This window comes from Macaca thibetana, chromosome 2, assembly GCF_024542745.1.
Source record: "Macaca thibetana thibetana isolate TM-01 chromosome 2, ASM2454274v1, whole genome shotgun sequence".
Classification (NCBI taxonomy): domain Eukaryota; kingdom Metazoa; phylum Chordata; class Mammalia; order Primates; family Cercopithecidae; genus Macaca; species Macaca thibetana.
Window position 1 is genome coordinate 5,180,996 of NC_065579.1, and position 13,999 is coordinate 5,194,994.

The following is a 13,999-nucleotide window of genomic DNA, read 5'->3' on the forward strand; positions in this document are numbered from 1 at the left end:
TCCTTGTTCTCACTTAACATTTTCTATATCCAGCAGCCAGAAAGGTTCTGTTAAAATTTTATAGCATGGGCTGGGCACTGTGGCTCACACCTGTAATCCCAGCACTTTGGAAGGCCGAAGTGGGTAGATCACCTGAGATCAGGAGTTCAATACCAGCCTGACCAACATGGTGAAACCCTGTCTCTACTAAATACAAAAAATTAGCCAGGCGTGGTGGCATGTGTCTGTAATCCCAGCTACTTGGGAAGCTGAGGCAGGACAATCGCTTGAACCCAGGAGGCAGAGGTTGCAGTGAGCCGAGACTGTGCCATTCCACTCCAGCCTGGGCAACAGGAGCCTAACCCTGTCTCAAAAAAAAAAAAAAAAAAAAAAAAAAAAAGAAGTATAGCATGTTGCTCCACTGCTCAAAATCTTCCAGTAATTTCTTATGTCTTTCAAAATAAAATCTAAAGTCATTACTATAGCTTCCAGGCCTCTGGAAGATCTGAACCTTGGTGAACTCTCTAATCTCATTCCCTTCATTTTCCCTGTTGTTCACTCAGTTCTTGCCACTCTAGTCTTCTTGCTACTTCTTGAATATGCTGAGCCGTGCCTTCCTTCAGGGCCTTTGCATATGCCGTATCCTCTTCCTGGAGCACTCTGCCTCCCTCTCCAATATCTGCATGATTTACTCTCTCATTTTCTTTATGTCTCTCAAATGTGATTTTATCAGTTAGATATTCCTTTATAAACCTATATAAAATATCACCCCATCACTCTTCAGCTGTCTTGCCCTGCTTCATTATTTTAACCATAGCTCTAAACTCTACCTGATATATATTTATATATTTATTGCTTGCTCCCTATCAAAATGTAAGCTCCCTGAAAACAGGGGCATTGTTTTTACATGTGAATTCCTAGCACTAGTGCAGTGCGTGGAATGTAATAAGCATCCAATAGCTAGTTGTTGAATGAATACTTCAGCACCTGGAGGATATCAAGTGCTTCTGTCAGGGTCCCTTGACCTTCTTCTCCTTGCTTCCAGGTGGCTGCTACAGCTCCCACCATCATGTCTTCGTACAATCCTCTTCAGAAATAGGAAGCAGTGGTGTTGGGAGCCGAACGCCTGAGGGTCGGGACCAACTCAGCATTCCACTGGAGGCTGTATGATCAAACAGCAAACTGTTTATCATGAATGCAGAATGTGGGCAAACTCACTTCTGCTCCTGGCGCCAGAAGGTATGCTGAGGGCAGTCACTCCCTGGTGCCATGCTCCTTGAGGTTACCTACTGGAACATCTGGAGCCTACTGAACAAAAAGCCTTTTCCTCCAGTACTCTTCTCTTAACAGGGAGACAAATAGCTCCCTGAGAATCTTCTATCAGATTTCTCTTTACATTTTCTTGATTAGAACTAGGTCATACAGGTGAATAGGAGGAAGAAGCTCTTCTGTTGTATTGTACAGTAGGGCAACTATGGTTAACAATATTGTAGTTATATTTAAAATGTGTATTGTAAGTATTTTTTAAAATGTGTATATTTTTAAATGGCTACAAAAGAGGATTTTGAATGTTCTCATCACAAAGAAATGATAAATTCCCTGATTTGATTATTACACAATGTATAAATATATTGATACGTTGCACTTTCTCTCATAAATACGTACAATTAGTATGTGTCAATTAAAAACAAAAAAAAAATTTTTTAAAGAACTGGGTCAAGGGCTACCTTTATTTGCAAGAGAGGTTGGGAAAGTATTTGATTTTTCTAAACTTTAGCAAAGGAGACAGACAAGATAAAATAGTATGATTAATAAAAGCACCATCCCAATAAAACGCCATGATTAGGACACCTTGTGCATATCACATGGCTGATTAGAGATTTGGCAAACCATGAGATTTAAAAGCACTCAATTGAGTGTTTTCACTGTGAATTGACCCTATTTTTTCCCACCCTTTACATCCTGCATATGTAGCCATTTGTATGACTTATCATTCCAATTTAATTACTATTTTGTTAAAGGAAAACATTTTCAAATAATTATGTGGAAAAAATATGTATACAATTTTATAATTAGGGAAGGTTGATAGAAAGGTATATCAGATAGAAGGCAGATGAGGAAAAATGGCCAAAGGCATGCATACTTCAGATTGGGACAGAAGGAGAAAAGCTGAGAGAAGGTTGGCTGAGAGACCAGTGCAGGTGTGTGGATGGGAGTGGGGTTGGGAGTGACAGCAGGCCAGAGGGAGTACTGTCATACTTGATTTTATATCCCAATTTATGGTTTGCAAAAGTGGCAAGACTTGGTTTTTATGTAACATTTGTAAATCAGACACTCCGAGTGTTACCTAGCAATTTATTTTTCCTTTTGAATAATTTACAAAAGCTTGATTTTTGGCAGGTTGATGGTGTGGCCCAGGACAGTGTCCTCCAAGTTCTAAGGGAGTCTAGAAAAGAAACTAGGATTTCAGTGCCCAAATAGGCTCCCTTCTTCATGTCTTCCGTCAGCTATCCATAGCCTAATACATCAATCACAAGTGAAGGCATGTATTTCAGGCCTGATATGTGGGTCACTAGGCAAGAAAGCAACCTGTACAGGACTCCAGGGTAGAGAGAGAGGAAGTGAAAAGACCCTCTTCACCTTGTAATTTCACATATTTTGTGTCCCATGATTCCAATTTTCTGGCCCAAAAGAAAATAATGACTCAGAATCCAGAGTCCTAGAATTAGAGGGTGTGAAAGCTTGGACCTTAAGACATAGATGCTTGCCCTACCCGACTGTCAGGTAAGCTCTGCATTGTGTGATCACACAGATATTGTGTAATGCTACTGTTTTCTCCTATAACTATTTAAAGTGAAAAGAGAGCTTTTCACATTTTGTAATGACATGGTGACATATGAGGCAGCCGTTTTAAAATGAATTACATTTGAATATGTACTCACTCAGATATCTTTCGCAAAAAAGCTTGAATGAGAAACAGGTGAGACAGGATTCATTAAAATCACGACTGGCTGTGAAATCATTTGTCAAACGCAGCATCTAGGATAGGGACGCAGGCCTGTTACCACAAGTTCACATATAATGCATCGTAGTATTGAATTGGCAGGTTCTCCAATCCATTAGAAAATGGCTTCCAGTTCTTTCTGTTAAATTATCAAAAAAAGAAGAAGAGCTTGACCATGAAAAGCGAACACATTGCCCTTGAGATACTTTTATTTTCAACCAAATTATTATACTTGCCATGGACAAACTCTTGACTGGGATGTGCCCTAAGAGGTAAGCAGGACTGACTGCCTGGTTTTATATTCCAGCCTTGCCATGTGTAGAAGTGTGATGTTGGCAGATTACTTAACCTCTCTGTTCTCCTGTTTTCCCATCACCTCCTATGAAGACCTACCTCTTTAGGTTAATATGAGGATTAAGCAACTTAATAAATAATAAATACTTATAATAATGCCTGGAAAATGCTATGTAAGTGTTAGCTATTATTATTTCTACCCAAGTCGAAATGTGATCATTGGGTAGAAACTTGGAAGAATGTGGTGGAAATAAATTTTTGACAAAGTAGATTTAAGGATATAGGGGGAACAACTATTTCATTTATAAGTAAAAAAGAATTGCAAACCTATTAATAAGAAATTGTAGCATGATATTTATTTCAAAAGATGTAAAAGACATTGCCTCATATGAAATGGATCACCACTGCCCATTTCTCTCTGGCTTGGACTATTGAAAAAAGAGAGAGAGAGAGAGAAACCGAGTGACCTTTTTACTCTGCCTGAACATTGATTCCTTTAGGACCATAGAGCCATTGGAACCAGTGCCTTCTAGGCTGGCTAGAACAGCCTCCGTCCTTTATTTTTTTTTAGCAGATAACTAATCTTTACTCTTCCTAGGGCTGCCCCAAGCTCAGCTTCTTAATGTTAAACTTTGAATAGTGATGCCGTTCCCTGTGGCTTATTGTTATAAGAAATGTCAAGAATCCTTGGGCTACTGATTCTCAGTATCTGTCTAATCCAGCTAACTAACACTTGGAGGCTTAGAGCCAGAGCCTGGAATTTCGTACATAAAGCACAGTGAGGTTATCTGAGGCAAACTGGCCTGTGATGGACCTGAAGGCAAAGACATGCCTGAACATGCTGTGGCTCCATGGCATGGCTGCAGCACGGCAGCCTCCCCACGTGTGCCTGAAGGACTTTGCAGCGTGCCCCAGGACTCCTCGGATCACTTTTAATGACTGTGTCATGGAACTAACGTGGTGTCTCATGAATATACAGGTTGGCCATTTGCGGTAACTCCTGGGCTGGTTGGAAATAGTACTAATATCTCCGGAGTGCCTGAAAACTACTGGAAAAATACATGAAAGAATAGAAGCAAGTTTAAGGGAAAGGAAATATAAAAAAAGAAAAAGAAAAAAGTCCCACTACGAGCAAAGTGTTCATTTTCTTGCTGAGTTACCTTTTCTGCCCACCCCACACCATGCTTCCCATTTCAACCTCCACCTGACCACCAGAAGTTTCTAACACTGATCTGATGGTGTCACCCCTCTGATTAAACCCTTCTCTAGCACCTGTAAATCGAAGTGTAAATTTGTCAGACCTTCATTTTGACGTGGATTATCAGGTACCCATTATACCTTGCAGGTTTCATCTCCTGTCTCCACCTCCCTGTCTGACCCAACCAGCCCCAGTCCCTATACCATATGTTCTAGCCACATTTAACTACTTAAAATTCCCTGAGCATGACAGATGGCATCTTGTCTCCATGTCCGTTATGCCCTTACGCCTCCTGTTTCAGTGGTAAATGCTCCTAGATTTCAAGGCCTAGTTCAAACCACTCCAAAAATGAAGCAGCATTTCCCCCTTCTTTTTTCTCATTGTGTTTCTTTCAGAACTTTCTAAGATAATGTTTACTATTGATGCTTTTCTCTTTCCTCCAGTAGACTGTAAACTCCTCAGTATCAAGCCTGAATATTATTCACATTTCTGTTCATAATACCTAACTCAGAACTGCAGGTGTATGCAGTCAGAGAGGAATGAAAAAATGAACAAGCTTGCCTCTCTTTCATTTTCTATCCCCCTTTATTATTGTTCTCACCAGGGAGTCATTTTGCTAATCACAGGTGGCAGTTCTCACTACTCTGATACTGCATCCCTGCAAGAACTCAGATATAAATGAAAGTAAGGTACATCTCAGTGACTCCTCAAGAGTAAATGAAGGATGATCTATGGAAGCTCCTAACACAAAATTATAACCTTATAAAAACAGCTGCCCTGCCTCACCTGCTGTCATCACTGCTGTTCCAGAAGCTGCTAGCAAATTCAGCTTTCTGATAACTCAGAAGCTATTCAGCAGCCTCCCTGCTGATTTGCTTTCTAGTGGAGCTGAATAGAAACCAGCTTGTAGTCAGAAGACCTGAATTCTAGTCTTGGCTCTGTGGTTGAAATTCATATGACTTCCTATAGGAACTGAGTCTGTTTCCTTGTGTGCAAAATACGGAAAACAATCCTTTCTCCCGTTCTGCTGACCTTACTGGATTCTTCAGAGGATGTGAAGAACTTGAAATCACTTTATGAAATAGAAAATTCACCAGAGGGACAGAGAGTTATAATATAATATTGTTTATATCTTAACCCTGCCGGTCTGTTTTCCTCAGGAAGGTCAAATTAAATAAAGTGCCTGAAATACAGGCCTCTATTTATTCAGCAGTTATCAAGTTGACTCCAATGCCTGAGACCTGTTTTATAAAGCAAGTGAAAAACCAGCCTCTACCACCAGTAACCTGGAAGCTTTCCTACACTGTCCCTGTTCAAAGCATGTTGACCAGTTGTCACCATTGGTAGCATTTATTTGTGAGGCCACATGTCCAGACTCAGTTTAGCTACATGGGACCTGGGCATTGACTACAAGGCAAATAAAAGCCATGTCTACAAATATCTGTGCACCTATTAGAGAGGTGACTCACTAACCTTCATGGACAATCCTGGTTATATCCTTAGAGCAATGGTGTGGCTCTATGTTATTAGACATACAGAAGGACATATAATCTTATTCTGCTTAGAATAGAAATGATAAATCTATTTTGGTTGAAGTCTTTAAAATAAATCTATTTTGGTTGAAGTCTTTTTTATAAATAATAAGGAAAGCTGTTGTAGAGAGTAATAACAGCTAACTCCTACAGAATGGTCACTATATACTAGGGACAATCCTTAACAATTGTCCTGCATTCTCTTAACCTGCACCAATCCTTTGAGGAAGGTTCTCTTGACAGCTGTATTTTACAGTTAAGAAAAATGAAGTCACAATGCTTGAGCGTGCAGAGACTGACTCCACAACCTGGATGCCTAACGCTATGTGTGATTGTGAGACTGTGTTTTAAGCAATAAGATGAAAATGGAAGCATTTTGTCCGTAGAATAATTTTGTGGTATTGACATAGGAGAGTTCCCTGATTTCCTCTCACAAGACGTGCACCAGGGGTGCGACTCACCTGTTTGTGTCATCCCACAGCTCAAACACCTAGGGGGAGCTTGCAGATGGGCAGGTGCAGAGGCCAGGATAAGTGCTTTGGGCTCTCGGCCCTGCTGTAATGTCTAGGACTGGGTGCTGCAACCCCAGTGTTACAAAGCTCTTTCAGCTTTGCCATCTGCAGACGGCTTGAGTGTTAATCAGCTCAATGGACCCTCTGCCTTATCATAAGGGCAAATGGCCAGTGTGACAGCCTTCTGTGTCCTGAGCTCTTGCCCAGTGTCCCAGAAGAATCGGATCACACACAGGCTCAAAGGATGACTGCAAGGTTTTATTGAGTGGTGGAGGTGGCTCTCAGTGAGATGGATTGGGAGCCGGCAGCCGGGATGGAGTGGGACGGTGATCTTCCCCTGGAGTCAGGACACCCAGCAGCTGGACTCTTCTCCAACTGCCCCCAGCTGAACTCCCCTCGGCCTCGAGACGTTCCTCCTCTTCTCTCTTTCTCTGCCACGTTGTTCTGCCATCACTGGTCTGCTGATCTGCTGGTCTACTCTGAAGCTTGAGGTTTGGAGTTTATATAGGGGCAGGATAGCGGGTGTGGCAGGCCAAAAGGCAACTGTTCGGGCATGAAAACAGAAATACCTGTTCTTATTTAGGGCTCCGGGTATCTAGGCTTGAGGGTGGGGCCTTTGCCGGGGAACTGCCCTCTTCTACCCAGTATGTCCCTGTCCTGTCTGTATCAGTATTTACAGAAAAGGGAGTTGACGCAGCTGAGAGGAACATCCTCTTTCCTCCTGCTTCTTCATTTCTGTTGTGTGACACACAAACACGAAGGCAGAGCTCTGGTAGTTGTATTGGACCATGAAGTGACCTTATGCAGAGAGACAGAAAAAGCCTGAGTTCCTAATTACTTTTTTGGAGTATTCATGTCAGCACTGCTACCCACTTTACCTTCTTTTATACTAGAAGAATAAATCTGAGAGTTTAAGTAAATGCTATTTTGGTTTTCCTCTTACATGCAACTACAACTAATCCTAATTGATATGAAGATTACCTGGTTTGGCTTCTGTTTCATAGACATTTCACTGAGGATTAGCATTTCAACTACAGGGAAGTTGCAAACTTAATCCTGTTCACTTTGCTTACTTTTCAATACAACTGAGAAGAAAAATTTTAGTCCGGAAAAAAGGCTGAATTTATTGATTAAAATAAAATCTGGAGGTTTCTTTCTTTTTCTAGCCCAAGTTAAAATAACTAGTCAAGAACTAATTGGATTTGAATCCTACAAAGAGAAAGAAAGACAGCCCTTTTCATGTTCTTTACTCACAGGGTAGTGTTGTAGGAAAGATCCAGGTTCTTGTCACACAACCTGGATAATGTAGGCATGTGGACACATTGTAGGGTGAGTAGGACAGCGTATATTGGGTGAAAAAAAAAAGGAAAGCAGGAACCCTCAGCAAAGTGAGATAGAGTCCTGCTAGCAAGTGTCTCGCCCCACAGATTGAACCCCAGGTTGTCACATAGGAACAGAAGAGGCGGGCTCCTCGCCCCCGCAAACAGCACAAACTTCTGGAGGCGCCAGTCGTCTTCCCAGTGCGCCCGCCGGTCAGAGATTCTCCAGCCACCCCTTTTTACTTGGCTGTCTCAGTAGGTTTGTCCTTCCTTAGATAACAAGTATTTTCTATTCTATTGTTGTAAATTATGCAAATTGCCCACGTTGAGCCTAGTTACGTAAATCAATTACTGCTGGCCAATAGTCAAACTGGAATTTGCCTGGGTCTAGGGTAACTTATGAAATTATAAAACTCAAGTACATTTCTGAGGTATCTCTAACTTTTGTTTCGGAACACTGTGAAATATATCCATTCACAAGTGCTTTGAGGAGACTGATTTCTGGCACAGTAGTATGAGAAGCTCCAGGGACCTGTTTTCCAAAAAAACTTGCAAAAATTATTTTTTAAAAGACAAAACAAACTTTTGAAGCCTCTCTGGAAACGGTCATAAGGGTAAATAGCAAATGATGAAACATCTATGAACATATGGTAAGAAAGATGAGAGTCTGTGGTAGCTGAACAAAGATTGCTTTTTTCCTTTTCCCTCCAAGCTAAGCCAGGTGCAGATTTCTGCAACCAAGAACACAGAGCCCCTCTCCCTTTTGCTCCCAGCTAGAGAGCTTCTTCCAGGGAGACGCAGGAATTTATCATTCTGCCTTCAGCTGCTCATTGCTGAGCTTAAATCCCAAGTTGGTGTGATCGCGTGGAGGCTCCACTTCTCCACCCAATTTCCACTCATGGATCTGAGACTCCACCTTGAGTGTGATATGCTTAAAATACTGCAGCCCCCTAAAAGCCCTCTGCTAGTGAGGTGCTAGTTTCACACTAAAAGTGACAAACCTAGAGGACCCCAGACTATTGAATCTCTTCCCCTTCCCCTTAGCTCTCAGCTTCTAGAGTGGCGTGTCACTGGGAAAAGAGCTTGCCATTGTCCCCACCTCCACTTCCAGAGCCCCGGCTCAGAGGTTTTGCCTGGAGAAGAAGCCAGCCATGTAACAGATCACGCCTAATCTCTTCCCTAAAGCTGACTTTAGGTGCAATGATACGTGGAGAAGTTTAGGGCCACTCTGCGGATAGTAGAGGTTGGAGTACTAGAAAGTTGGGAGGAGATCCGTGGGTCTAGTGAAGATACAGCCTAGACTGTAAGCCAGCTACTGTGCAGGAGAGAGCCAGGGAATAGGACAGCTGGGAGAAACACTTCTAGAGTTAGGACAAATACCAGACTTTTACCTCGGAAACTGTTCTGTCAGGGAACTGAAAGTTGATCAGACTGGTTTGAGGAAGAATTTATCCTCAGAGCATTCTTGAAAACAATAGAACTCTCAATGGGCAAGTAACAGCTAGAAGGTCAGTAGAGATTAACAGCTGGATATGGTCAGGAAAAGAGTAGAACATAGTGAACATAGACCAAGTTCCATCTCCCTGAGCACAAATACCAGAGGCTGAACGCTATGGAGCTGACAGGCTAGATTTAACTAAACCTAGGGAGTCACTCAACAGATAAACAAATAAAGAATAATTAGAAGCCCCAGAGTCCTGGCAGTACCCCGAATTGCTACCATCTAAAGTGTTTAGTTTCTAACAAAAAATTACAAGGCATGAAAAGAAACAGAAAACTATGATACACCTAAATAAAAGAAGGCAAGAGAAACTGCCTTTCAGAGTGACCAGATGTTGTAACTGCCCAAGGGGTTCACCTTGCCCTCTGCCTAGACAGAGCTGATTTATCAAGACAGGGAATTGCAGTAGAGAAAGAGTTTTATTATTACTCAAATCAGTCTCCCCGAAAACTCAGAGATCAGAGTTTTTAAGGATAATACGGTGGGTAGGGGGCCGGTGAATCAGGAGTGCTGACTGCTGGGCTCGGGGATGAAATCATAGGGAGTCGAAGCCGTTCTCTTCTACTGAGTTAATTCCTGGGTGGGGGCCACAGAACTGGCTGGCAGGTCCAGGTGGGGCTATCTGGTTGTTAGAAATGCAAAAACCTGAAAAGACATCTCCAAAGGCCGATCTTAGGTTCACAAGTGTTACCTCGAAGAGAAACTGGGGAGGCTGCAAATCTTATGACCTCTGGAATTATGGCTGGTGATATTTAGAATTCCAGCTCCTCTCATCTTGACTTGGTGGCTGGTGGCCTTTCATTTGTTTTGCAAGAACAGTTTAGCCTTTTGGGAAGGGCCGTTATATAAACTATATACTAAATTCCTTTCCAAAGCTAGTTTGGCCTATGCCCAGGAATGGACAAGGACAGTTTAGAGGTTAGAAGCAAGATGAGGTCAGCTAGATCTGATATTGTTCACTGTCATAATTTTCTCAGTTATGATTTTTGCAAAGTCGGTTTCAATGTCAGACTAACAGAAAATGATTTTAAGGCAGTTATCACAAATATATTCACTGAACTAAAGGGAAGCATAATTAAAGAAGTAAAGGAAAGCATGATGACAATATATCAAGTAGAGAATACCACTAAAGACATACCAGTTACTAGAAATAACCAAATGAAAATTCTGAGGTTGAAAAGTTCATAATTGCAATAAAAATAACTAGATGGGCTCAACAGTAGATTTTATCTGGCAGAACAAAGTACTGGTAAAGGAAATTAAGAAATTATAAAAGAAACTATAAATGCATGTGTTTCCTCTTTTTTCTGCTAATAGATTTAAAAAGCAATTGTATAAAATAATATATATATCAGCTGGGTGTGGTGGCTCACACCTGTAATCCTAGCACTTTGGGAGGCCGAGGTAGGCAGATCACCTGAGGTCAGGAGTTCAAGACCATCCTGGCCAATATGGTAAAACCCTGACTCCACTAAAAAGAGAAAAAATTAAGCAGGTGTGGTGGTGCACGCCCGTAGTCCCAGGTGCTCAGGAGGCTGAGACAGGAGAATCGCTTGGATCTGGGAGGCAGAGGTTGCAATGAGCCAAGATTTTGTCACTGCACTCCAGCCTGGGAGACAGAGCAAGACTCCTTCTCAACAAATAAAAAATAAATAATACTAATAACATGTATCTAATGTATTTTGGAGACTATAACAATCATATAGAAATGTAATGCATGTAATGTATTTGCCAATAAGAGAACAAAGAAGATGAATGGGAGCAAAACCATATTCCCTAAGGAAATAAAGATAGACAGTAAATTAAAATTATAATAATATATTGTCAGGTTTTTAACATTAATAGATATGTATGACAATACCACAAACAAGGAGGAGAAGGGAATAGAGAGCTAACAGAAGTAACGTTTCTTTACATTACTAAAATTAAGCTAGTATAAATCCAAAGCTGATTCCAATAAGTTAAAATTCGTGTAGGAAACTTTAGAGCAACCATTTAAAAAAAAAACAACCTCAAAATATATGATGGAAAAAATAATGGAATTAAAATGCTACATTAGAAAACATTTACTCAGTGCAAAAGAAAGCAGTAAGGGAAGAATAGAGTAACAAAAAAGACAAAAGACATGGAAAACAAAAAGTAAAATGGCAGACATATCTAAATATAGAAAAAATAAAATGTGAATGGATAAATAACCCAATCAAAAGGTAGTTATTTTCGGACTAGACAAAAAGCATACTCTAAAGCCTGTCTTATGTAGATCACGTATAGTAGATGAGCATGTCTTATGTAGACGACATATAATAGATGATAGTCTACTATATGTCATGTACTATATGTCATCTACATAAGGCACACTAGTCATATCTAGTAGATGACTACATGTCATCTACATAAGACGCACTTTGGATTCAAAGACACAAAAAGATTAAAAGTAAAAGAAAGGGAAAAGATATATTATGCAAACAGCAATCTCAAAAAAGCTTGAGTGGCTATATTAATGTCAGACCAAATACATTTTAGAATACAAAAATTACTAAAATAAAGAGGGACATTTGATAATGATAAAAGGATCAATTAATGAGGAAAATATAACAATTATAAATATTATGCACCTAATAACAGATCACAAAAATACATGAGAAAAACTGACAGAAATGAAGGGAAAAGGAGAAAGTTTAACAAGAGTTGGAGACATTAACAACCCACTTTCAATAGTGGGTGAAACTAGACATAAGGTTAACAAGGAAATAGAAAAAAACTGTAACTAACTATACCTAGAAGACAGCTACAGAATATTTTACAAAACAACACAATATGCATTTTTCTCAAGTGCACATGAAACATTCTCTAAGATCAATCACAGTAAAACCATGAGAAAAAGTTTCAGTAAATTTGAAAGAATGTAAATAATGCAAAGCATGTTCTTTTACAACAATAAAATGCAATTATATGTCAATAATGGAAAATTTGGGTAAACTCACAAATATGTGGAAATTGAACAACACACTCCTAAATAATCAATAAAACAAAGAAGAAATTAAAAGAGAAATAGAAGATACTTTGAGATGTATGAAAATGAACACATAGCATAAGAAAGCTTATAGGATGCAGCTAAAGCAATGCTTAGAAAGAAATTTATTACAGTAAAAACCTATATTAAGAAAAAAAGAAATAAATCAATAGCCTAATTTTGCACCTTAAGACACTGAAAAAGTATGAACAGACTAAACCTAAAACAAGCAGAATGAAGAAAATAATAAGAATTAGAGTAGAAACTAATTATATAGAATAGAAAAAAAATAGATAAAATCAGTGAACCCAAAAGCTGGTTCTTAGAAAAGATCCACAAAATTGACAAACTTTTACTAGACTAAAAAATAAGAAAAAGACTCAAATTACTAGAATCAGAAATGAAAGAGAGGACATTACCACTGACCTATAAAAATAAGACGGATTATAAATAAATACTATGAACAATTGTACGCCAACAAATTAGACAACTTAAATGAAATGGGCCAAGTCCTATAAAAACACAAATTACTAAAACTGACTCAATATGAAGTAGTTATTCATAATAGACTCATAATAAGAGATTGGATCTAGAATTTTAAAACTATCCATGAAAAAAGCCCAGGCCCAAATGGCTTCACTACTGAATTCTACCAAACATTCACAAAGGAATTAATACCAATTTTTCATAAATTCTTCCAAAAAATAGGATGAGAAGGAACATTTTCCAAATCATTTTATGTGGCCACTATTACTCTGATACCCAAACCAGAGAAGGGCATTACAAGAAAAGTAAAACTACACAACAACATCTCTTATGAATGTGGATGCAAAAATCTTCAATGGCATACTAGCATACCAAATCCAGCAACATATTAAAAAAATTATACTCTATGACTAAGTGGGATTTATTCCAGGAATTTGAAATTGGTTCAACAACTAAAAATTAATTAATGTAATAATTCATATCAATAGAACAAAAAAACTCACATGGTCATTTCAATAGGCACAGAAAAAGCATTTGACAAAATCCAACACCTTTTAATAAGAAGAAACCCTCAGAAAACTAGGAATAGAAAGAAACTTTCTCATTCTGATAAAGACAACCCATAGAATAGGATGAAATACTTGCAACTCACATATCTGATAAGGGACTTCTATCCAGGATATATAAAGAACTCCTACTAAAAAACTCTTATAATAAAAAGACAACCAAATTTTAAAATGGGCAAATGATTTGGATACGCATTTCTCCAAAAAAGATATACAAATGGCGAATAAGCATATGAAAAGACACTTGACATTAGTCATCAGCATCCACTAGGATGATGAGAATAAAAACTAACAAGAAATGTTGGTGAGGATGTGGAAAACTCAGAACTTTCATATAGTCATAGTGAGAATGTAAAATGGTACAGCCACTGTGGAGAAGAATCTGGTAGTTCCTCAAATGATTAAACCTTGAGTTACTATGTAACATAGCAATTGCACTTCTAGGTATGCATCCAAGAGGGATGAAAATGTATGTCCACACAAAAGCTTGTACAGAGATGTTAATAGTAGCATCTTTCATAACAGCCAAAAGACGGAAACAACCCAAATGCTCATCAGTCTACAAATGGATCAACAAAAGTGGTATCCATACAAG

General features: G+C 39.3%; 1 long non-coding RNA gene across 1 annotated transcript in view; it reads right to left on the reverse strand.

Annotated features, from left to right (window-relative positions):
- Positions 1 to 6,884: 6,884 nt before the first annotated feature.
- The window catches only part of LOC126948020 (uncharacterized), a 96,558-nt gene continuing 89,443 nt past the window's right edge, over positions 6,885 to 13,999 (reverse strand). The window contains exon 5 of the long non-coding RNA XR_007723314.1: positions 6,885 to 7,062. This is a non-coding gene — a long non-coding RNA (uncharacterized LOC126948020). The remainder of the gene's footprint in view (positions 7,063 to 13,999) is intronic.